The 23,875-nt window shown below is 44.9% G+C and overlaps 1 long non-coding RNA gene across 1 annotated transcript; it reads right to left on the bottom strand.

Moving 5' to 3' along the window:
* Positions 1-19,314: 19,314 nt before the first annotated feature.
* LOC131487476 (uncharacterized) lies at positions 19,315-22,363 on the bottom strand. Its single transcript, XR_009249758.1, has 3 exons — positions 21,818-22,363; positions 20,726-20,958; positions 19,315-19,700 (listed from the first exon to the last, which is right to left on the bottom strand). It is a non-coding gene; the product is annotated as an uncharacterized LOC131487476 (long non-coding RNA).
* Between the last annotated feature and the right edge of the window lie 1,512 nt (positions 22,364-23,875).

Here is a 23,875-nt window from a genome sequence, read left to right as displayed (position 1 = left end):
CTCTGCTCTACTTCTCTCTTCTGTTTTGGGAGCATTCCTGATTGGAAGGCCGCAGGCAAGGACTTCCTCTCCACCCCTAGACCTCTCTTCATCCTGGACCATTCCAATGTCCGTTTCGACACTGTGCTACAAAGTGTGGTCTGTGGACCAGGAGGATCAGCGTCATTGGGGATGCTTACTGAGATGAAGAACTCTGGCCCAACCCAGACTTCTTGAATCAGAATCTGCATTTTAACAAAATCCCTTAGTAAGCTATAGGCATCATCTTAAAATTTGAGAATCACTGATACAGAAGACCCATATAAGACCCTGACCCTCACAATTCCTGGCCCCCTTTTTTTAATGTTTATTTATTTATTTAGAGAGAGAGAAAGAGTGTGCACACATGTGGGAGAGACAGAGAGAAAGGGAGAGAGAGAGAATCCCAAGCTGTGAGCGCAGAACCTGACCTGGGGCTCAAACTCACAAACTACGAGATGATGACCTGAACCCAAATCAAGAGTTGGACACTCAACCAAATGAGACATGTAGGGCACCCTTTTTAATCCAGAAACCTCCTGGTCACTTACATTAGCCACTACAGACATCCATGAGCACATCTGGAAACTTGCATTCGTCCATCTCTCTAATCTTTCCATCCTGTCCTGCTCCCTGACCATTTTCAAATACCAACATGTAAATCTCTCATTCTCTTATGCCCGGTGCATATCTAATGGAGACCAGCCATGATTGCCCATCCATCTGTCCTCTTGTAGAGTCCTCTCTTTTTCCTTAATCAACAGCACCTTAATCTTTCGGTCTTCACTGTGCTCAGCTCTCCTGCCCTGCATAGATCCTATGACATATGGTTTTTTCTTAATTTTTTTTAATGTTTATTTATTTTTGACAGAGAGACAGAACATGAGCAGGGGAAGGGCAGAGAGAGAGGGAGACACAGCATCCGAAACAGGCTCTAGGCTCTGAGCTGTCAGCACAGAGCCCGACACAGGGCTCGGGCCCGCAAAACATGAGATCAGGACCTGAGTCGAAGTCGGACGCCCAACCAACTGAGCCACCCAGGCACCCCGATCCTATGACATATGTTAAGGCTTCTGGGCTGCTGAGAAATCTTCTACACACCCCCAGCATCTTTTTCCCCAATTCCAGCCACTGTTCCAAACTGCTCCTCATCTTTCCAAGCTCCTCATCTCATCAGGTGACTCCCCTCTTACCCTACGGAGGAAGCCAAGCCATGCAGACAACTCCCTTTCTTGTCCCCTTCAAACTTACCTGCCTCTGAATGTATCTCATTCTTCTTCCCCCACTTGCACAATGAAAGAGTGTCCCTCCTTCTGTCTAAAGTTAGACTTGCAACCCAGGTCTGCACACCCTTCCCAGGTAGGGCAGGTCCCTGTAGGAGTGTGGTCCCATCGATCACACCTTCTCTTCCCCCTAACTTCAACCTTTCCTCTCCATGGGTTCCTGCCCCACAAATTATAAATGTGCACAAGTCTCTTCCTTTTTTGAAAGGAGTGCCTGTCGTAGCCTTGTAGACTTCCTGAGGTAACCTCCTTTCCTTAGCCCTCACTTAACAGGCAGGCTTTTTCAATTCCCGTTCGCTCCTCAGCTTTGAACAATTCCCCCGAGGCCATCAGTGACTGATTGTCAGATCCAACACGCCTCACCTTGTCTGGCCTCTCTGTGGCATTTGTAGAGCTGGCATGTCCTCCTTCCTAAAGCTCTTTTTCCTATTCGATGGAGTGGCACCAGTCCCTCTGCCCAACCCTTTGATCACTCTATCACCATTTCACTGGCTCTGATTGGTCCTCTTTCCCTGAAATGTCTCTGTTCACCACATTCTTTTTTTTTTTTTTTTTTTGCCTTCTGCTTTACACACTTCTTTCCTAAAGGACCTCATTCAAACTTGGGCTTCAATTTCCAGTATGAAGATAAACCCAAATCTATTTCTCCAGGCCAGATCTTTTTGCCTTTCTTCAGAATTCTATATTCAACTCCTTACTGAAGGACATTTCAATACAGATGACCCAGAGACACCAAAAGCTTGTGTCCCACCTCCATCTTTCCTGGTCTCACTTCTGAGCCTTTTCCAATCTCTAAGAATGAGACTGCCATCCATCCTAAGGCAAAGAGAGAAACGTGGAAGTCAGTTCTGTCCATTTTTCTCCTTCTTTCTCTTCTTGCTGGCTGCCCACTCCTCACACTTCTCCCCACCTCATCTCCCAGTCTCTTGGATCTGTCAACTTCTCTCCATCTCCAATGCTGTTGTCTTCATTCAGACCCTTGTCCCTTCTCCTCTGATCACTAAAATATCCACATAAATCTCTCTGCCAATCTCTCTGCCATCAATTGCTCTCCAATTCATTCCACATTATTGCCAGAGTGAGCTTTCAAAAATATAAATCCAATAATGATTCCAAACCCTACTGTCCAACATTCTTCAATGGCTCCCCAGAGTTTTCAGAACAAAGTTTAAACTCTGCCTTCATAGATTCTGACCACCTTTCTTGCTCTGCATCCCCCGCCACTCTCTGTGCTTTCCTACCACACCCCCTGCACAGAATTCATCAGGTTCTATCAATCTATTGGAAGTCCCTCAGATGTAGCTTGCTATTTCCTGTCCCCAGTAATTCTGTTCTTTTTACCTAGAATGTCTTTCACATCTTTTTTCTGGTTAACTGCTACTCATCCTAAAGAACTCAATTCTACTATTATCTCCTCTGAGAAGATTTTTGGACTATCTTTCCAGCAATATGACTTGGATGCCTTTTACATGTGCTATTAGCGGTGATATTTTAAATAACTGTCAGTTCTGTCCATGTGTCTCTACTAAGTATCTTATCTGCTTAACTTTATTCAATCCTCATAATCATGCTATGATTCAGAATTATTATCTCTATTTTACAATGAGGAAGCTGAGGTTCGAAGAGGATAAGTAACTTGACTGAGGTCATACTGTAAAGGCAGATTTCAAACCAAGGTCCATGTGATCTCCCAACCACTATGCTATATGCTACCATTCCCCGCAGAGCATTTTGCTTGCTTTTACCAAAATATTTATCAAAGTGTCCCTTAGCCTCTGGTCACGTTTGTCTCTACCTGCCCCTGTTAGAAAAGACAATGAGGTCTTTGAAGTCACGTACTATGCCTTTATTATTTATGTACTCCTCATGCAGACTACAGGGCCCTACATGTTAATGATTCAATGAACATGAGTGTATTGGCCTGCTTGGGCTGCCTTAACAAAATACTATGGACTGGGTGGCTTAAATAACAGAAATTTATTTTCACACAGTTCTGGAGGCTGGAAAGTCTAAGATCTGGCAGGGTTCAGTTTGTGGGGAAGGTTGTCTTCCTGACTTCTAAACACCTACTTTTTTACTGTGTCCTTACATGATGGAGTGAGTGAGCTCTCTGGTGTCTTTCTCTTATGAGAGAATCAGTTCTATCAGATCAGGGCTCCACTCTATGACTTCATTTACCCTTAATCCCCTCCTTAAAAGCCCTGTCTCCAGTACAGTCAGATTGGGGGGTGGAGAGTTAAGACTTTAACCTATGGATTTTCAGGGGACACAGTTTAGTCCATAGCAATGGGCTAGCCCCTCCCTCCATTGTTTTAGTACTATTTGGCATAAATCCTGCCAACAGTGAAGACTGAGTGGCTTAGGTCTTCAGAGCTATTGGAAGTCCCTGGGATGATCCCAAGAAAACATTGCAGAGGAGGGATCTTGAAGGATGCATTGACTATATGTAGGTTGAGAGGATGTAGAGAGAATTTCTGATTGGAGGAAGAAGAAGTGGGAGTAAGGTGGGACAATGTGGTCAAAGTCACAGAGTATTCAGGAGATAAGTGGCTGGGAGAGGAGGCTTGGACACCAGGTCATGGGCCTTGAAGGCTCTGCCCAGAAGCACGGATTTGACACAGGCCAAAGACTGCATAACCTTTCATCTCTCCAACATTTGAATGCTTGGTTGGGGTTCTTGACACTAAGTCAGAAAAATTCTGAGGCTGCATCTGAACTTATCAGAAGAAGGTCGTGATGGATTAGTGATGTCTGCCCTGGCTCTGAGGACAGAGGAAAAAGAGTGGCAGAAGGACGGTTGTGGATTTGCTACCTCTGCTAGAGAAGTTGCCCTCCTGGTTACTTGTAGAACTCAAGTAGACTCACAGAGACCTGAAAAAATATCTCCTCCCATCATCACACAGTGTCCACTTTGTGCTTCTAGGGTGTCATTTCTCAGTGCCCCAGGGGACCCAGGACAGTGTGGGGTGCCATGCAGGGTTGGAGAGAATGGCAAGTTCCCGCATCTGTGCTTGGCTTTTTCCTGGGACTCCAAAGTGTTTCTGCTTGTGCCTACAGCTCTCCAAAGTGTCTCATAAAAGTTGGTTAGTTCTTTTAGCTTCTGATCCTCACCTTCCTAACCTTAGGGACTCAGGCACCATTCGAAGGGTCAGGCAGCGAACAAAGGTTATGTCATCTGTGGTCCTTTTCTCCATTCTTTCCTGCAGCCCCTGACCACAGCCAAACTTCTCATGACTTCCTCCGTGTATACATGATACATTATACATTAATGAGACAAGTAGATCTATTGAGAAGATGGGTGTTGACCATATCCGGAGCCCCTGATCCTCCATCAAAATGCCTTATTCCAGGGAGAATTAAACTAGAAAATACAGAAACACTCTGCAAATTCCTCCCCTGACTCTCGCACCACTGGTGGCACTGGGAGCGTGTTAATAGATCACTCTGCAAATGCACTGTGCTAAGCACTACGCATACACTATCTTGTTTAATCCACATATTAAGTCTCGAGGAGGAAGGTAAATGTTGTGTGTGTGCTTTGGATTGTGATGCTTCTGCCAGTAGTCTTAGTGTTTATTTCCCTGCTGTCCTTCCTTAGTAGACTCTTTAAAACCAAAGATGGAATTTATATCTATATCTGAGCCAAGCATTCAAGGCAAACAGCTAACCCCCCCAACCCTACTTCTGAATCCAAAACTAAAAGGAAGATGTTACTAAGAAGTAGTGATAATAGCCAGCATTTATTGCACCCTTATCTGTGATTTAAGAGTTTTACATATATTTACTCTTCACGACAGCCTGAGGAGGTAGATGCTACTTAAGATTAGGAAAGTAGGGCTGAGAGTGGTTAAATCACTTGCCCAAGGTCAAACAGCTGGTGGTGTTGGAGCCACAATTCAAATGCAGGCAGTTGGGCACCAGCACATAGACTCTAGGCCACTAGGCCATGCTACCTCCTCCAAAGTGAGGCTCCAGGAAACCAGGTCACTTCTGGTTGGTCAGACCTCCCATGCGAGGTAAACACTCTTCTTGTGAGCGGAGAGCAGTTCAAGGTTTTGTTCTAACACTGAAAGCCTTCCTGGGCACAGCTCACCCCCTCTGCATGCAGATGGAGGCTGTTGCCATGCTTAGCCAAGTGCCCCTGCTGGTAATAAATACCGTGAAAAAACAATTTGAAATATAACTGCCCTGACACTGGGAGGGCAGGGGAGGAGTCAAGGCATTATCATGGGAAATCTGTCCCATGATAGATTTCTGTCCCAAAAATTTCTCATATTTTTGCTGTCAAAGTGAGTCAACCAGAGCCTCCCTGAGAATAAAATGAAGAGGCCTGAAGCAAAGACTGAGTGTTCTTGTCAGAGCCCATTAAGGTGACCAGTTCAGGCAGAAGGTGGTGGTGTTAATGCACCGTTTTCCCATGTTTGGTTTGGAGATTCCCCCTCTCTGTCTCTTTCTCTCTAGTATGCATGTACACACACTCATGCATGCACACACACACACACACACACACACACCCCTCAAAGCATGAGGGATTTGGTTGGCCTCAAGGTCCAACCTAAAGTAACTGGAATAGCATCTCTTGCCAGGTGTTCTGTCAACACTCATGTTGAGGAAGGTTAATAGGCTTGGGCCTAACATATGGCTCTATGCTCTGATCATTTTGGGAATGCTGGATTTAGCAAAGTTAGCTATTTCCCACAGGATTCCTCAGGGCCCTGAATACATTTGTGTAGGCTATGAATCTCCAAAAAGAGGACAGAGTATGCAGATTTGACCAAATTTCTTTGCCCACTAGTATTATAGGGAACACACTGTGGGAACTGTTTTCTACAGCAGAAACTCTGGTCTTCCCCTCCTTTCAAAGCTCCAGATGCTAGACCTCTGCCTGTGAACCATGCCCAACCCACTTCTGCAGCCAACCTGAGCAGCACAGGAAGACTTCAGTGACCTCAACTTCCCCAACAGAGGTCCTTGAGAAGATCATGAGGGCAAAGCAGCAGCACCCTGACTCCCAGGCACCTGCTGACCATAACCTACTCTTTCTCTTCCTCTGACCTTCCCCTTCACCACAGGTGGGCTCAGTCCTTACATCCGGGCTCTTATCCAGTTTCTTTGTCTAGCACTTGATTTCTATGCTGGACTTGAACTCTGTCCTCAACCTTATCCCACTTGGTGGGACACTGACCCTTGCTTCTCTCACTACTCCCTCCCCAGGGGCTGTTCTCTACATCCAGATGTTCTGCTTCTTCCTGGGAGCCTCCTATAGCTGGAATGTTTCCTGAGAATAGCATTGCCCCTCCACTCTCATGACCTCTACCACTTGGGTGGCCACTACCTTGCCCAACAACTTGCCCAGCCCCGTGTCCCTGGCATGGATATCTGTTGTATATATACAAGCATGGAAAACCTTTGGCCTTTGGGCAATAGAATATCCACCAGACTCACAGCCAGGCCATGTTCCAGTTCTCAAACCCACCAGTGCTATCTACCTGTCAGCCTCCTTTGGTCTCTGTTGATGAGGTCTTGGTATGCTCAGTAGCTAGGCCCCTCCAAAGTTAGGAATAGGAGCTTGGCATTTCTTAGACAATGTCCCCATCCAACCACAGGTCAACAAGACACAAAGCTAGGGTTCAGAGCTCAAGACCAAGACACAAGTGGTGAGAAGTGTTGGGGCTTCCCTTGTACATGGTGCTGGCTGAATGATGTGGAGGGCATTCTCATGGTTTTGATTTTTCTGGGAAGAAGAGGACAGTTATAGTAGATCAATGATTCCAGGCATTTGGATATCATGGGCTATTACAGTTTCAAAAATACTCTTTTAGAGACTTTATAATGTTGGCAACCAAACAAGAGACGATAAAAAATAACAATAATCTGTATCGAGAGGCTGTAACAAGAGACTGTTTTTTAATACCAAAAAAGTAAAGAATATAATCTCAGCATTTGAAAATTGAGTTCTATGGAAAATTTCTACACTTTCTGTTTCACCAGAGACCAGTAGAAATTGACCATGGATCAGCCCTAGCCTAGGGCCTGGGATTTTTGGGCCCCTGTCCAAGATGCTCTCTGAAATCTCCTCAGATCTTCTCATCCTTACTGCCTGGCAGTCACACATACCTGACAGCTCAGATTACAGGGTGGCATTTCCTTTTATGAAAACAAATCTGTCTTTCTGCAACTCATACACCTCAGTCTTGGTTCTGCCTTGACCTGGAATGGGTTGACTGCCTGATTTCTAAGGCATCTCTTCGTATATTTGAAGCCTGTACCAAAAACCTTCCTTCAGATCCCCTCTTGGTCCCTTGCCCCAGCTCAGGACTGGATGGTGAGGAAGACTTCCCAGAGAGGAAGGGAACAGCCCAAGCACTAGGGATGCCTCTATCAGCCCACCTTCCCTCTTCCCAGGCCTGCCTTCAACAGAACAGGAGCAGGAAGATGCCAGACAGAAGTAAAGAGGCCGAGAGAGGTGGGACAACTGAGCAGCAGGAGCCCAAGCCTCATGCAACAGGAGAAAGCTTTGGCAGGGGTCCAGAGACATCATGGGATGGGCCTCTCCCAGAATGCATGGCTCTGTCACCTCCAAACCAGAGCAGTTCCAGGGCTGTCCTTGCAGCATGGGAGGAGACCTTACTGCAAGACCTTCTCTCAGAAGAGAGAAGTATGCCTCTACCACTCATTTGTGGATCATTGTCCCAGGACACAGCTGTCTATGGGCCACACACTAGCAGCCCTAGCTGGACATGACACATCAGGGCAGAGTTCTACCTCTCCATTCTGTGAGTCAGAGCAGCTTGGAACCTGCAGGAAGACCATGGCCTCAGCAACAACCCAGGGAAAAGGAAGTGACACTCCTTGTGAGGCCCCAAGGCATTCATGAGGCTCATTCCCATGTATCAAATGTTGAGCTTAAAATTCTTCAGTGTCTCCCATTCTTTAGATAAACAGCCATATTAAAAAAATTTTTTTTTAAATGTTTGTTCATTTTTGAGAGAGAGAGAGAGAGTGAGCAGGGGAGGGGCAGAGAGAGGGAGACACAGAATCTGAAGCAGGCTCCAGGCTCTGAGCTGTCAGCACAGAGCCTGAAACGGGGCTTGAACCCATGAACTGTGAGATCATGACCTGAGGTGAAGTCAGATGCTTACCTGACAGAGCCACCCAGGCACCCCTAAAAAGCCATATTTTTAAACTTGGACTACCAGGCTCTTCCCGACTCACGAAGACCAACCACACTGACTATCTTTCATTTCAAATGTACCCTGCCTTCAGGCATGGACTGGCCCCTTCCTGTGAACCCTTCTCGTGACATGACCCCTTTTATCTCCCTAACCCTTGCTCATCCTTCAACTCTCAGCTAACCAGCCCCCTCTTAGGGAGGCTTTTCTTGACCCCCCTGGTCTGGAGTTGTGATGATACAGTGGCCACTAGCCACCTGCGGCTACCGAGCCTTCGAAAAATGGCTAGTCCAAATTGAGATGCGCCATAAGTGTGAAATACATGTCAAATTTTTGAAAACTTGGTACAAAAACAGGAATGTAAAATATCTTATTGATAATTTTTAATACTGATTACATGTTTAAATCATATTTTAGATATATTGGGTTAAGGAAAATATTATAGTACAATTTCACTTTTTTTTTTTTTTACCTTTGCTAACGTGGCTACCAGGAAATTTAAAAGTTATGTACGTGGCTTGTATTTGTGTCTCACATTATATTTATATTGGATAGTGCTGGTCCATAGCATAACGCCCTGGTATATGTTTGGATAGAGCCTTATATGTTTTCTTCCTGACCATTATTTCACCTTATAATTATGCATTCCTCCTGGAATATAAACTCCATGAGGACAGAGACCGTGTTCGTGTTGTAGTCTTTGTGACCTTGGGCAACTCTGGTCACGGCTCTGAGATAAATGGAGATGAATAGGTCTATTTTGAAAGTATTGCTTGGGGAAATTAAATAAGAGGATGTATTGTAGCACCTAATATAGAGCCTGGCACATAGTGGGTACTTGATAAATGGTTGCTGTTATTATCGTTGTTATTAAAAATAAATGAGCAAAAAGCCTTGGCAACAGGCCATCTAATGGTAGCATACTTCAATCACTTGCCAAATGTATTTCCGTGCTGTATTAGTGATTAGTGATCACTAATATTAGTGATCTGTATGTATGACCTACGCTTTGTATAGGTAAATGCAAGCACACATGGATATATGCACTAAGTATACATGTTATTGAACTATGCAGTCTGTTTGGGTAATATATACAGAATAGGAACAGAGTGAATATATTTCCATAAGTGGTCCTGCACAGAGACACATGATCCTGAAACAGAACTGTGTCACCTCGCAAAAAGTTTCAACACCACTGTCTCTATGAGCTGAACAAGGGGCATATGAACATTTGTTCCTAATTAACAACAACAAAAAAATCTGTCTCGCTTATTCTTAGTAACCAATCCTAACCCCAGTTCCTGAGGTGCTACTTGTCATGTTTCATTTGAGAAAGGCATCATCACGTCTCCATGGTGCCAAGGAAGGGCTCCAGGTCTCTGCACTGCATACAAAATGGCAGCTCCCACTTGTCATGTATCAGCACGGCAGCAGGCCAGGGGGACTGGCTGCCCAAAGACTTGGTGACAACCCAGCACCTGTCAAAGTGGGGGCCAATGAAGCTAAAAACCGTAGCGTTTCCACTAAGAACTCTAGAGGCAGGAGCATCCAAAGCAAGACCTGCTGAACAGTGACTTACTGACCTCTCTGTGGGCCCCAGCTGCTAGATCTGGGCCTGGAAACCAGGTGCGGTCCTGCTCCTTCCGCCTTCCCCCTGCCCCACAGCATAAAGAAGAACTGTATTCGGTGGCCCTTCCCCCAAGGGGCCATGAACCCAAAACTGGGGCTGTAGAAGCCTCCAGGTTACGGACAGGCCAGCAAATGGCATTGAGAATCCTAGGCTCCTCCTGTCCTGTCGCCAGAAACTCTGAAAGCACAAGTTGCTCAGGGCCCACAGACCTTTCCCTCCCTTTCCTTCCCTTTCCTTCCCTTTCCTTCCCTTTCCTCTCTCCTTTCCACCCATTGTCACACTTTATTCACGAAAGTGGTTTGAAACGCTTCAGCCTGACTCAAAGTGAGGTTACTACAGGGGTTCCCAAACTCTTTCTGTAAATGGCCAGATTATGAGTATGGTTGGCTTTGAGATTCACAGCAATTCAGTTGCAAGTACTCACTTCCTCTCTTGTAGCGCAAAAGCAGCCGTAGACAATAGTAAATGACGGATGTGGCTACGTACCAATAAAATTTTATTCACAAAAACAGGTAGGTAGGATTTGGACCACAAACTGTAGATTGCCAACCGCTACTTTACAATGAGCAAAGCAAAAACAAATTCAGGTGTCAACCAGAACTTTTGTTTTTAAATGAACTAGGATAGGATGAAATAGAATAAATAGAATATGTAGAGCTTATTGCATGTAGAAATAGGTACTGTGTTATGAATATTTTTTTACAAATATGTTTTATCCAAACACACCATATATGTGTTTGACTATGTTCCAGACAGGAATTATAATGTATTTCTTAGTCTGAGCCAGAATCAGAAAAGTTTGAAATACACTGGTATAGTGGATGGAGTCTTTCACTGGAATCTGGGTGACCTGGGTTAAAAATCTCCATTCTGCCACCAGTTTTCACTTTGAAATTTTAGAAGTCACTTCCCCTCCCTGAGCCTCAGTTTCACCTGCAGGCTCTGAGATTTCACGGGGGCATCATCATCATCTGGTATAGCTGATCCAAGACACCCACAAAGCAGATGATCCAGCTCTGAAACTTCCAGGCAGTTTAGTTTCATCCCCAGGGTGTCTACCCCTCTCCAGCCGGGTATCTTTTTAGCTGAGAAACATTCCCTTCTTGGCTTGGCATGGCTTGAAGCCTTATTGAACAAGTCAGCTCCAGTTTGTGGATGAGACTGAAGCCCAGAGAGAGGAAGGAAGACACACATCTATCTCCATAGGTGCCTGAACCAAACTCAAATGTTGGCTTGTTTTTTAGATCTAAAGCTCTTGCCTTTTTCTCAGCAGCATGATCATCTTTGGGGGGAGTAGTTTGCTGCAGTCCCAACCCCCAAGCTGCAGCTCGCCTTCTATTCTTCCTTGGGAATAATTCCTGATCAATTATTAAACACTTAAAAATGAAGCAGTGACTGCCAGGAGCCAGTGCAGGCTTACCAAGAACAGGCTATGTCAACTCACATCCTTTCCCTTTTTCATGGGTTATTAAATCTGCAGATCAGGGAAATCAAGTAGACAGTGTGTAACTGAGCTTCCAGAAGATGCTGACTAGGTGTCTCACAAGACCCTGTGGACCAGCTGGTGAGATGAAAGCTGAAGAATGAGTGAGTGAAGCTGGTTCATGGTTAGTAAATCAACATAACCAAAACACATCATTTAATGAAGCGAACAGGGTCTCTGATGCCTATACATGAGTGGAGAGAGTGGCGAGGACTCCAGCAAAGAGGAAGTCAGCCCAAAGGGAGAAGCCACCAGCACCTCACTGTAGTGTCCTGTGGCCATGAGGGGACTCGAGCAAGTTGGAGCCAGAGCCCTGGCTTTTCAAAGAAGGTAAAAATCTGGATGTGCCATTTTAAAATGTTGCAAGCACATTCCAGTTAAAAAACAAACACTGGGCATAACCAACAAGACACATCTGTGGCTCCAATATGACCCCAGACACATCTGTAGGTCCAAAGAATGTCCGTTTGTAATGCCTAGATTAAAAGTCTGCTGTCAACCAAGAAGAATTTCTCCGAGAGATGACACAGGGCTCTATTCTCTGTCCTGTCCTCTTCAACATTTTCATCACAGACTTGAATGAGGACACAGAAGGCACAATTATCACATAACCAGATGTCGGGAAACTGGGAAGGGGGGCTGGCAGGATCAAAATTCGGAGTGATTTTCACAGGCCAAACCACCAAGCCAAACATGTCTAGATGAGCCTTATTAGAGAAAAATGTAAGGGTGTCGACCATAGGTCAAAACAAATTAGACCATAACTGCTCCCATTCATGCCATACTGCTTGGCTCTCTGCTCCTCTACATGCTGTATGTGCCCTTCTTTCCATTCCTCTTCTGGTGGGTCATTCTTCTCCCCTGGCCTTCCGGAAGCAAGCCAATACTGTCTCACAACGCCCAAAGCCCTTCCCTCTCCTTAAGGGATGCTATTGTCCTCAGCCTCGGGCTTCTGCAATCCATCTCCTAGAAGCTAGAGCCCAAGCCTGTTCCAGCTACCTCCTCATCCAAACTGAACCAGCAAACGAGGCTTGATTGTTTTGGTTTGGAGTGCTCAACCACCATGGGAGTCACCCAGACCCAAGGAAGTTCACGGAGCCAGACCCAGCTCCAAGATGGGGAGCTCAGCCTTCACACCCTCTGGACCATGAGAATGCAAGCCCCACCAAGGCGGGATCCTGTCCATAGCATCCTTCCCTGTGGGCCTGGCACTTAGCACAAAGCCTGGTCCAGATGAGGTAGCCAATAAATATTAGTGGTCAGGGCTATAAAAATGCGCTTTTTAGGCAGTCAAAGAGATATGAATGTTAACTATGGATTAGATAACAGTAAGAAATTGTTAATTTTGTTAAATGTGATAATGACAATGTGGCATAAGAACATGCCTCTCCTTTTTTTTTTTCCTTTTATTTTTTATGTGGGGAGGTGCAACGTAAAGGAATTAGGAGGGTGATAACATGTCAGATTTGCTTTAATCTGCTCCACCCTGAGGAAAATGAGGGCGTGGGTTAGATCCAACTGCATGTGTGTGTCTGTTGGGATATTTTCAAAATAAAAACTTAAAAATTTGATGAGGCTGTAACTTAGACCTCCCACCAGTGGAGGTGCTCTAACTGGGGTTAATCACAGCAACCCCAGCCTGCAGCACATGGAGCCCTTCTGGCCGAAGCCTAGTCTCCTTCCTTTTGGCTCCCCACAAAGGTGGGAGGAGAGATTCCCACCTTGTGATGAGAAAGGACCCAGGATTCTCTTGGCACACTGACTGTCTCCCATCCCATCCCCAGCCGGGCCCCAAAGCAGCCTGCCTTGGGTGAGACCCTGGGGCTGAATAGTACAGCTGTCAGAAAAATTATCCAAAACTTGGAGACAAAGGGTAGGTGGCATGCCCTTTCAAAGTCACAGAGGGGTCAAGGGCACCCAGGAAATATCTAGGGGATTGTATTTGGTTCAACTCACTATTTACTATTGATTTAAAATCTCAGATTTAGTAAAGTTACATATTAACTTGTTGATTTTGACCACTAGTGGTGTAAATAATTTCTATCCAGTGAAAAAGATACCCCTAAAGTTTACATTTATGACCCTATTAGACACTAATCAGTTTTGGATCCAGCCCAGCAAACTTCCCTCAGCATTTCCTACAAATATCTACCTTCTTAATGTTCTTGAAGCCAGTTCCAATGTTAATTAGACTGGTTCTCTTATTAATTAATGAGTAGAATAAAATCTTTGACATATGTTCATTTTATATTGGTACGAGAGTGATGTTTTTTAACCTTTCGAAAATTACACTTTATCAATATCCTGGGACCTGTCTCCTGTGAGTCAGCTGTTCCCATTCTGTTGACATGGGAACTGTGGAGCTGGCCCATTTCCACATTGGATGGTTCCAATCCTTTAAAAAAAAAAAGTTTCTTTCTTTCTTTTTTTTTAAGCTAGAATCTGTCTCTGTAGACCTTTCTTCCTCTGCTAATGCAGTGAAAACAGTGAAGGCTTTGGAATCAGACAAACCTGGGCTCAAATCCCAGTCCCACCATTTATCAGCTCCTTGACCTTGGGAAAGGTACTGGATCTCCCTGAGGCCCTCCTTTTCCTGATCGTCCCACCTTGAGAATTAAATGAGATAGTGCATGTAAAACACTTAGCACAGTGCTTGGCAGATACCAGGTGAGTTTACCTTCCTCTCAATCATTTCCTCATTCATTCATTTATTCAACATTTATTGAGGCACTGGCGGTAAATGCTGGAGATGTAAATATGCATAACAAATAGCTCCTGTTCTGAGGGTGCATGCAAATTTGTAGGAGAGAAAGAAATGTTTAAAAAGAAATTCTAATACAGCATGATAAGTACAACAATAGAGTCGTGTACAATGCACAGAGGAGAAAGTGATTAGCTCTGAGGCAGAAGCAGAGGTGGTTGCCAAAGCAGACTTCCCAGAGAAGGTGATGTCTACAATGTGTTTTGAACATAAATAAGGGTTTTCCTTACACTCAGGGAGGGAGGGAACATCACAGGGACTTGGAGAAATAAAACGCATGCTGGGCCTTGATGGAGTATAAAGAACAAACAGGGGGCAGGGAGATGAGCTGAGATGGGACGCGGAGATGAAATTGGTAAGCAAAGGAGGTTTCCTTTTGTCCTTACAAAATGATGGAAAGTTTTTGAAAGACTTTAGGCAGGGGAGTGATATTAACTTGTGTGTTTAGAAAGATTACAGTCTCTAGGGGTGCCTGGGTGGTTCAGTTGGTTAAGCATCCGACTTCAGCTCAGGTCATGATCTCATAGCTTGTGAGTTCGAACCCCACATCAGGCTCCGTGCTGGCAGCTCAGAACTTGGAGCCTGCTTTGGATTCTGTGTCTCCCTCTCTCTCTGCCCCACCTCCGCTCACACTCTGTTTCTGTCTCTCTCAAAAATAAATAAACATTTAAAAAAATTTTAGAAAGATTACAGTTTCTTTAGCAAATGGTGCTGGGAGAACTGGAAAGCAACATGCAGAAGAATGAAAACAGACCACTTTCTTACACCATTTGCAAAAATAAACTCAAAATGGAAAAGGACCTGAATGTGAGACAGGAAACCATCAGAACCCTAGAGGAGAAAGCAGGCAACAACCTCTTTGGCCTCAGCTGCAGCAATTTCTTACTTGACACATCTCCAAAGGCAAGGAAATTAAAAGCAAAAATGAACTATTGGGACCTCATGAAGATAAAAAGCTTCTGCACTGCAAAGGAAACAATCAACAAAACTAAAAGGCAACCGATGGAAAGGGAAAAGATATTTGCAAATGACATATCAGATAAAGGGCTAGTATCCAAAATCTATAAAGAACTCACCAAACTCCACACCTGAAAAACAAATAATCCAGTGAAGAAATGGGCAGAAGACATGAATAGACACTTTTCCAAAGAAGACATCCAGATGGCCAGCAGACACATGAAACGATGCTCAAGCTCAACATCACTCCTCACCAGGGAAATACAAATCAAAGCCACACTGAGATACCACCTCATGCCAGTCTGAGTGGCTAAAATGAACAAATCAGGAGACTATAGATGCTGGAGAGGATGTGGAGAAACGGGAACCCTCTTGCACTGTTGGTGGGAATGCAAACTGGTACAGCCGCTCTGGAAAACAGTGTGGAGGTTCCTCAAAAAATTAAAAATAGAACTATCCTATGACCCAGAAATAGCACTGCTAGGAATTTACCCAAGGGATACAGGAGTGCTGACACATAGGGGCACATGTACCTCAATGTTTATAGCAGCACTTTCAACAATGGCCAAATTATGGAAATAGCCTAAATGTCCATCAACTGATGAATGGATAAAGAAGATGTGGTTTATATATACAATGGAATACTACTTGGCAATGAGAAAGAATGAAATCCTGTCAGTTGCAGCAATGTGGATGGAGCTGGAGGGTATTATGCTAAGTGAAATAAGTCAGTCAGAAAAAGACAGATACCATATGTTTTCACTCATATGTGGCTCTTGAGAAACTTAACAGAAGACCATGGTGGGGGGAGGGGGAAAAAGTTACAAACAGAGAGGGAGGGAGGCAAACCATAAGGGACTCTTAAATACAGAGAGCAAACTGAGGGTTGATGGGGAGTGGGAGGGAGGGGGAAAGTGGGTGATGGGCATTGAGGAGGGCACTTGTTGGGATGAGTACTAGGTTTTGTATGGAAGCCAATTTGACAAAAAATTATATTTTTAAAAAAAGAAAGAAAGATCATAGTGACAGCAATATGGGGAATGAAGCAAGACTAAGGTTAGAAGCATCTTTGAGGGGTGCTTGGGTGGCTCGGTCAGTTAAGTGTCCAACTTCAGCTCAGGTCATGATCCCATGGTTCATGGGTTTGAGCCCCTCATCAGTCTCTGTGCTGACAGCTCAGAGCCTGGAGACTGCTTCAGATTTGTGTGTCTCTCTCTGCCCCTCCCCAGCTAGAGCTCTGTCTTTCTCTCTCTCTCTCTCTCTCTCAAAAAAATAAATAAACATTTAAAAGTAAAAAAGAAGGGATCTTTGACAGGCCCATCCAAATTATGGTGAAATAGGCAAAACGTGGAAACAGAATGGAGATGTTTAGGGAATATAATTCACTGGACATGGAAAACTACGTGGCAACCATGATGACCACCACACCTGCCCTCCCTTTGGAAGCGAAACTCAGCAAACTGGCCCTTTAGCAAAGACCAGCAACTAACTGGACCAGAGTGGACACCTGGGCCAAGATGAGCCCATCCAGAGGCTGCTCAGTTACCAAAAAGTAGCTGGGTGTGAAAAGCTCTGTTCAATAAGATTGGTGGTAATTCACTAGGACTGTCAGATACTTTCCTTCCAGAATTTGAAGGGGAAAATGCAAAGATAATTAGTCAGCTGGGAATAGGAAGAGAAAGGAGAATGACGTGTAAAGCAAAGTGCAGATGCTATGGAAAAGAGATCAATGCCAGAGGCAACAGCAGCCCTGACACCACTAGAGAGCCAGACACTCTACAGTAAGGTTGCTGTTAAAGTCTTAGAGTCACCCGCATCTGGGCATAAACCCAGCTAAGTACATCTAGGTTCCTTGCCACCAACACAACCAGCACACTCCTATTCTCTTGCTTTGCAACTGGTCAGATGTTAGGGAAAGAAATGCATAATATCTGGATACAAACCCCATATCCTCCAAGTCTTCCCTTCTTCAAGCTAGATACCACCTCCTTCCTTTACTCTTCCTCATTGATCCTGACTCTGCCTTCTCTCCCCACTCCGATTTTCTCCATTGCACAAATCTCTGGCTGATCTTGCTTCCTGTCCTCAGGATCCAAAGTCAGGGCACTTGGTTCTTTCCCAATTCCTGTCTCCACTTGCCTATTTGGAGCTCAGCCCTTCCCCATACCTCCCATCCAAACCCTATGCTGCTCTACCCGTTAGCAGGTCTGAAGGAGAGAAAAGTGGCAAAATGAGACAGAAACTCCTGGTCACAAAGAAGAACAAGCAAAAATTTCTTGCTTGCTGGAAAGAACAACATTTGATCCTCCATTCAGGAATAGTATTTCTCCCGGACCCTGGCTTAGGAGGTTTGAAACTGACATTTTAAAAAGAGGATCTGCTGGAACCCAGATATCAATACATTCCACGAATGGTCAGATATATCCCTAAAAGTAGAAGGATGGAAATTGAAGCTCCATGAAAACTAAGATTTGTCTTCTTCATCACCAAATCCTCAGTGCCTAGAATAATATCTGGCATGCACTAGGAACTCGGTAAATATTTACTGAGTGAGCAAATGTATGGATTCACGGCAAGTCTGCAGAGAAGCCTTTGATGGAATGTCAGAGTTCTCTGTCCTCAGCTTAATATGATTAATAATTGAGTGAAAATGCAAAGGGATTTCTGAAGGAAATAGATAAAACAAGAATGGAGCTGGGAAGAATTGAATGCATCGGTGAATTGACTCAAGATTTAAAATATCTGAAGAAGACAGAGCAATCATCAATATTATAAGAGATTTTAACAAAACTGTCATACCAGTTGAGAGACAAGAGTTAGCAGCAGTTCACCTGGAGAAGAATCATGGGTCTTAGTTGACCATATACTCAGTAGGAATTTGAAATGCTAAAAAAAAAAAAGGTGCCAAGAAAGCCACTGTGCTCTGAGGCACAGAATCCAGAAATGTGGAAGGCCATGGCCTCAGTACAAGATGGGCTACTCAGACCACCTTGAGAGTAATTGGCTTAGAACAAGAAATATGATCAGTGGAGCAAGGTGTGGGAAAGGATGGAGATCATATGACATGAGAAACAATGGAAGGAACTGGGTGTGTTCAGTCTCAGAGGGTAGAGGAGTTCTCTAAGGCTGCCATAACAAAATACCACAAACTAGGTGGCTTAACCCAACAGAAATCTATTCTCACACTGTTTTAGGGTCCAGAGTCCAAAATCAAGGTGTTCACAGCACCATACTCCCTCTGAAGTCTCTAGGGAGGAGCATTTTCTGTCTTTTCCAGCTTCTGGTGTGCTGCCCCCACACCCGGCATTCCCCAGCTTATGGCTGCCTCATTCCAATCTCTGCCTCCGTCTTCATGTGGTGTTCTCCTTTTATGTGTCTGTGTGTCTTACAAGGACACCAGTGATATTTGATTAAGGCCCACCCTACTCTCGTAGGACCTCATTTTAACTAATTACATCCACGGCAACTGTATTTCCAATTAAGGTCACATTCTGAATACTGGGGATTAGACTTCAATACCTTTCTTTGGATGACACCATTCAGCCCATAACAGGGCAAGAGAATTGTCTTCATGTGTTCAAAGAATTCTCTTGCAGAGGATTTTATTCATATGGCCCAAAGGGCAAAACTAAGAACAGGGAGTGAAGATCACGGGGATGCAAATTGTAGTTACTTATAAGGAAGAACTTTCAAAGTGTTCAAGTTGCCACCCTTGTGACTCCCAACCCTAAAGCTGTTGAGGAAGAGGCAAGATGACCCATGGGGGTGGCTCTGGGGGGAATTCTTTCCTGGGAAGGGGTCAGGCTGCATGGCCTTGTGTCATTCTCTGTTGACTTGATTCCGTGTGTCTCTGCCCTTTGGTACTCTGTCACAAGGGAACCATCTTTAACCAAGCAGAGATTTAAGAGGTTGTTTCCAAGAGGTGATATAAGCAGATGAGCTCCATGATAATGCAGTCTGCTTATGAGAAATGGAGCGTGAATTGCAAACCCAAGAAATGAATATAAATTCAGCAGCTATTTTAATTTTTAATTGGAAAAAAAAGCCCATCCCAGCCAGAAAGAATAGCGGAAGAGTGTATTTTGCACAGCACTATAGAAAACGTTTGTTAGCGCTGCTGAGACGAATGGCATAGTCTTGTCGCCTCTGCCACCCTCGCAATTGGGATGGGAACGATTTCTACAGGGACTGCCACTGCTGGCCGCCTCCGTGGATAATGAAGGTCATGGTTTATGGTCACAAACTATTCTGCTCCAGATGCAGCTTCATTGGTATGCAGGCATGGAAACCCAGCAGCCAGCCCCACGCGCTGATCAGATTTTGGAATGTAGTCATAATATATCCCCTCTCGAACTCCCTCCCATTTTTCCGGACAGTCTACCACAGAATGGAGCAGCTAGAAGAGAGAGAGGGGTCAGAGGAAGAGAACTGGCATTTATTAGGCACCTACTTTATGCCAGGCATTGGTCTCATTCAATTACGGAGGCTTTGCACCCTGTGGATAATGGGATCGGTGCGTGTGTGTGCGTGCGTGCGTGTACATGTGCACATGTGCATGCACAGTTGCACATGTTAGCACATTTGTGATCTAGATAGAGAAATGAGGGAGAAGGAAAAGATGCAAAGTGCTTAGAAGAAGGAAAGATTATGGACCAAAAGCCTCGTCATCAAGGTGGAGGCCTGGGTCCAGTCTCATGAGACCATGAAGTAGGCCACATCTTTGGGGGCCAGATAGAGAGGTTCCTACCTCCAGCAGGGGAATCCATCTGGGACAGGATCCACAGGGTTGGCCCAAACTGGAGTTTTAGAGGTGCCTGGAATCAAGGTGGAAAAAGCTGAAGATCCAGCTGAGGATCTGAGAGGAGGGAAGGTCTTCCCAGCCAGATGGACCCCATCTGGACATGCAGGTATCTCTGTTGAGAATCCTAAGGCAGCCAAAGCCCTAAACTCAGTCACTTTTACTCACTTTACATTCATTTATTTGCTTGATTTGCTCTGGAACCTCAATAAAACTATCCCCTTTAAGGTTCTAGACCAGTGGTTCTCGGGCACAAGGATATAAGTGGATCAATGGGGAGATTACTTACAAAGCAGATTCCCAAATCCCACCCTCAGAGAGAGCCAGATTCAGTGGGTTTTGGATGAAGCTTGATGTGTGTACATTTAAAAAGCATCTCAGGTAAAATGGAGGGCCATGCTATGAGAATACTACTCAGATCATTTATGGCTTTGTCAGGGAAAAAAGAAAAGAGAGGTATGTGTCCATAGTTTGCCTAAAAGGGAAAAAAAAAGAAAAGTGTCCCTGGAATGGCCAAGTGTGCTGGTGCCACTGTATAGGAGTCTGAGGGGCCTTGGAGGCTGCCCCATAGCTGTCCAGCTCTTACAAGTTTTAGAGATTCTTGATTGTGCCTAAAATCTCACCATGATCTCTTCCTTAGGGTACAAGAATGTTCAGCTTTTTCAGCTATTAACACCTTAGTACGAATTAGACCATACTCAGCCAAATCCTTTCCCAGAAGAAGGAAACACACAAGAGAAATGAACTTTTCTGGAATGTCCCCACGGGTGTCTGGCACTGTGTTCAGCACTCTGTGATGAAGATCATTGAATGAGGCTTGGTCAGTGCTCGTACCAGTCCTTTGAGATGGTATTTTCTGCATTTGACAGATGAGGAAATGAGGCTCAGAGAGATTAAGTACATTGTCCAAGGTCCCCCAATTGATGGTAGTAGACCCTAGATATAATCCAAGTCTGTCTTCCTCTAAAAGCCATCCTTTGCCCATAGGATCACTCTCTAAACAGAGAGTCTTATAAAAGGGAGGAAGTGGGGGAAACCCTAGAGACCAGTCCTGGGTGAGCTGCTACAGAGGGAAGGAGATGATGACCAAGACAGGACATTGGCATAAAGGTAGTGGGTCTAAAGGCACCTTGTGCTTTCCTTTTTTTTTTTTTTTTTAAATGTTTTAATGTTTATCTTGAGAGAGCATGCAAGAGTGGGGAAGGGGCAGAGACAGAGGGAGAGAGAGAATCTTAACCAGGCTCCATGCTGTCAGCACAGAGCCATACGCAGGGCTTGATCCCACAAACCTTGGGATCACGATCTGAGCCAAAATCAAGAGTTGGACACTTTACCGACATAAGCCACTCAGGTCCCCTGACAACTTGTACTTTTCAGTGCTTACACTTTGATCTGGTTCTTGAAGGGAATTCTCTGTCCGTCTAAATGAGTACTGGCATTTATCCAGACAGAGGTAAGGACACAAAACGTTATTTCCCTAGATGGTCGGCACTGTGGGAAAGACAAGACCTGGGTGGTGAGCAGCTGGTCACACCTTGGATTGATGACAAGGATGGGGTCAAGGCCTGGTATGCCTGGCTATCAGCTCTTAGCTAGGCATGACATGTACCTCATCGGGATGGGAGGAGGGTTTGCACAAGAACTGAGCAAGAGGACTTTAAACAGAATGTAGTTGGGGCAGGGGCAAGGCCCAGGTGAACCCGTGGTTGCTGTACCTGTGGCGCTGTTGAGAGAGTGTAGTGGGAACCAGTGGCTTCATGAGTCAGCTCTCAGGGCAGGCTGGAAACAGGCCCTCGCCTCTTCTGGGAGCATCCATGTGGCAGCGCCTAGGGCAGTGGTCCTCTCTGGGATGTCCTGCCATTCCCTCGGCTGCACCTAGCTCACACAGAGCCCACCTGCCTGCCTCCAAAATCGGTTTCTACTCTGACTTTGCTGATACTGTCAGAAGCACTGACATTCTTGGAGGTTCCACAGCTGGACCACTTCTTTGGATGCTCCCTTTTTCCCCATCCTGTCACTCACCACAGCCTGCTGATGGCTTCTATATAACATCTCCTCACCTTCTCATTCTCACTGCCACAAGCCTGGGCCAGGCCCAGCCCACACATCCTGCAATTCTAGCAACTCCAATTCTAGCAACTCTGCAGCTGGCTGTTTAAAGTTTTCGATGATCTAGCCCCATCCTACCTCATAAACAACCACTCACTCTCCCATTGTTCACTCACATGAACCACTCCTTCCCATCAGTATGGCCTGCTTTCAGCCAGCCTCATTCCTTTGCTCATGCCATTTCTGTCACCTGGATTTCCATCTTCCAAATACATTCAGCCCCCACCCCCTTCCGTCCATTCAACAAACACTAATGAGTGCCTACTATGGGCTAAGGACCCTTCTAGGTGCTGGGGATCCAGTGATGATCAAAACATAGACCCTCTGCTCTAGGAACTTACATTGTAGTGGGGAATATGGAAAATAAAGCATGGTAAAGGGACAAAGAATGGCACAGGGTGGTCAGGGAAGGCTGCTCTGGGGAGGTAACTTTGGGTCTGAGACATGAATGCGATAAAAGTCAATTACATGAAAATTGGGGTAAAAGCTTCAAAGTCTTCTCCTTCTTAGAGATCAACATAAGCTTTTTAGAAATCACCCCTACCCCCAAATTCCAGGACTTAGTCCCTAACATATTCATACATCCCTGAGCATATCCTGCCTCGAGTTGCTTTTTACCTTTCTGTGCCTAACCAGATGGTAAGTTCTTCTGTGCTACCTTCCTTCACCAGCTACTGCCAGCGAACTTTTGTCTCAGATGAAATGTCCCCTCCTCGGGGAATTTGCTCTGACCACCTTCCCCATACATTCTAGCAGCCCATGCTTGTATTGCATGGAAGGTTGAAAGTGACAGGTTAATTGTGGTTTGAGCAGGCAAGGATCACTCAGCTATGGCAAAATCAAGGAAAAATCATTTCACTCTGCTTCTAAAAGCTGACTGTGAGGAAGAAAAAAAACTCTTTCCTGTGACTCGAGGAACCTCTTTGTTGGTGTCATTTATTCATAGCGGAGGTTTTTCCTAGCTGGAGGTGAGGAAGGCAGTGAGGGCCACTCTGATTTCAATCCATGAGCAAGCGATAAACTCCTTATGACTGAGGCAGAAAATACCACCAACGAGTCTAAGACGGAAGGGCATCTGTTGTCAAACTGTCTTGAAATCACTGAGCTGAAGTCACAGAGAAAACGTTGTCCTGAGGATGCTTCTGACTTTAGGATAATGATTCCAGGATAAATCAGTAAGAAATGTTTTCATGATGAGTAACAGTTAAAGATCAATGAAAAGGATACTAGAATGTGTCTAGAGTTTATTGAATCAAATCTTGCTTTGTCAATATTTTTTAAGTGTACAAGGTTAGGGGCGCCTGGGTGGCTCAGTCAGTTAGGTGTCTGACTTCGGCTCAGGTCGTGATCTCACAGTTCGTGGATTCGAGCCCCAAGTCAGAATCTGTGCTGACAGCTCAGAGCCTGGAGCCTGCTTCGTGTTCTGTGTCTCCCTCTCTCTCTGCCCCTCCCTGCCCCTAAAAATAAAAAGTAAGCATTAAAAAAATTTTTTTAAATGTACAGTGTTAATATTTAAAAGTGTGTATTCTTTTACTTTAATACACAGCTGTTTTACTTAAGAGTTGTATTTTTGCCCATGAGCTAACACCTATTAACTGAGTGCATCCAATCACTGTGGATACAATGTGAGGAAGGTATAGTGATAAACTAATAGATATGGCCCC

This window comes from Neofelis nebulosa, chromosome 10 (assembly GCF_028018385.1).
Source record: "Neofelis nebulosa isolate mNeoNeb1 chromosome 10, mNeoNeb1.pri, whole genome shotgun sequence".
Lineage (NCBI taxonomy): Eukaryota > Metazoa > Chordata > Mammalia > Carnivora > Felidae > Neofelis > Neofelis nebulosa.
The sequence above is the reverse complement of the archived record's forward strand: the minus strand, read 5'-3'. Positions and strand labels throughout refer to the sequence as shown.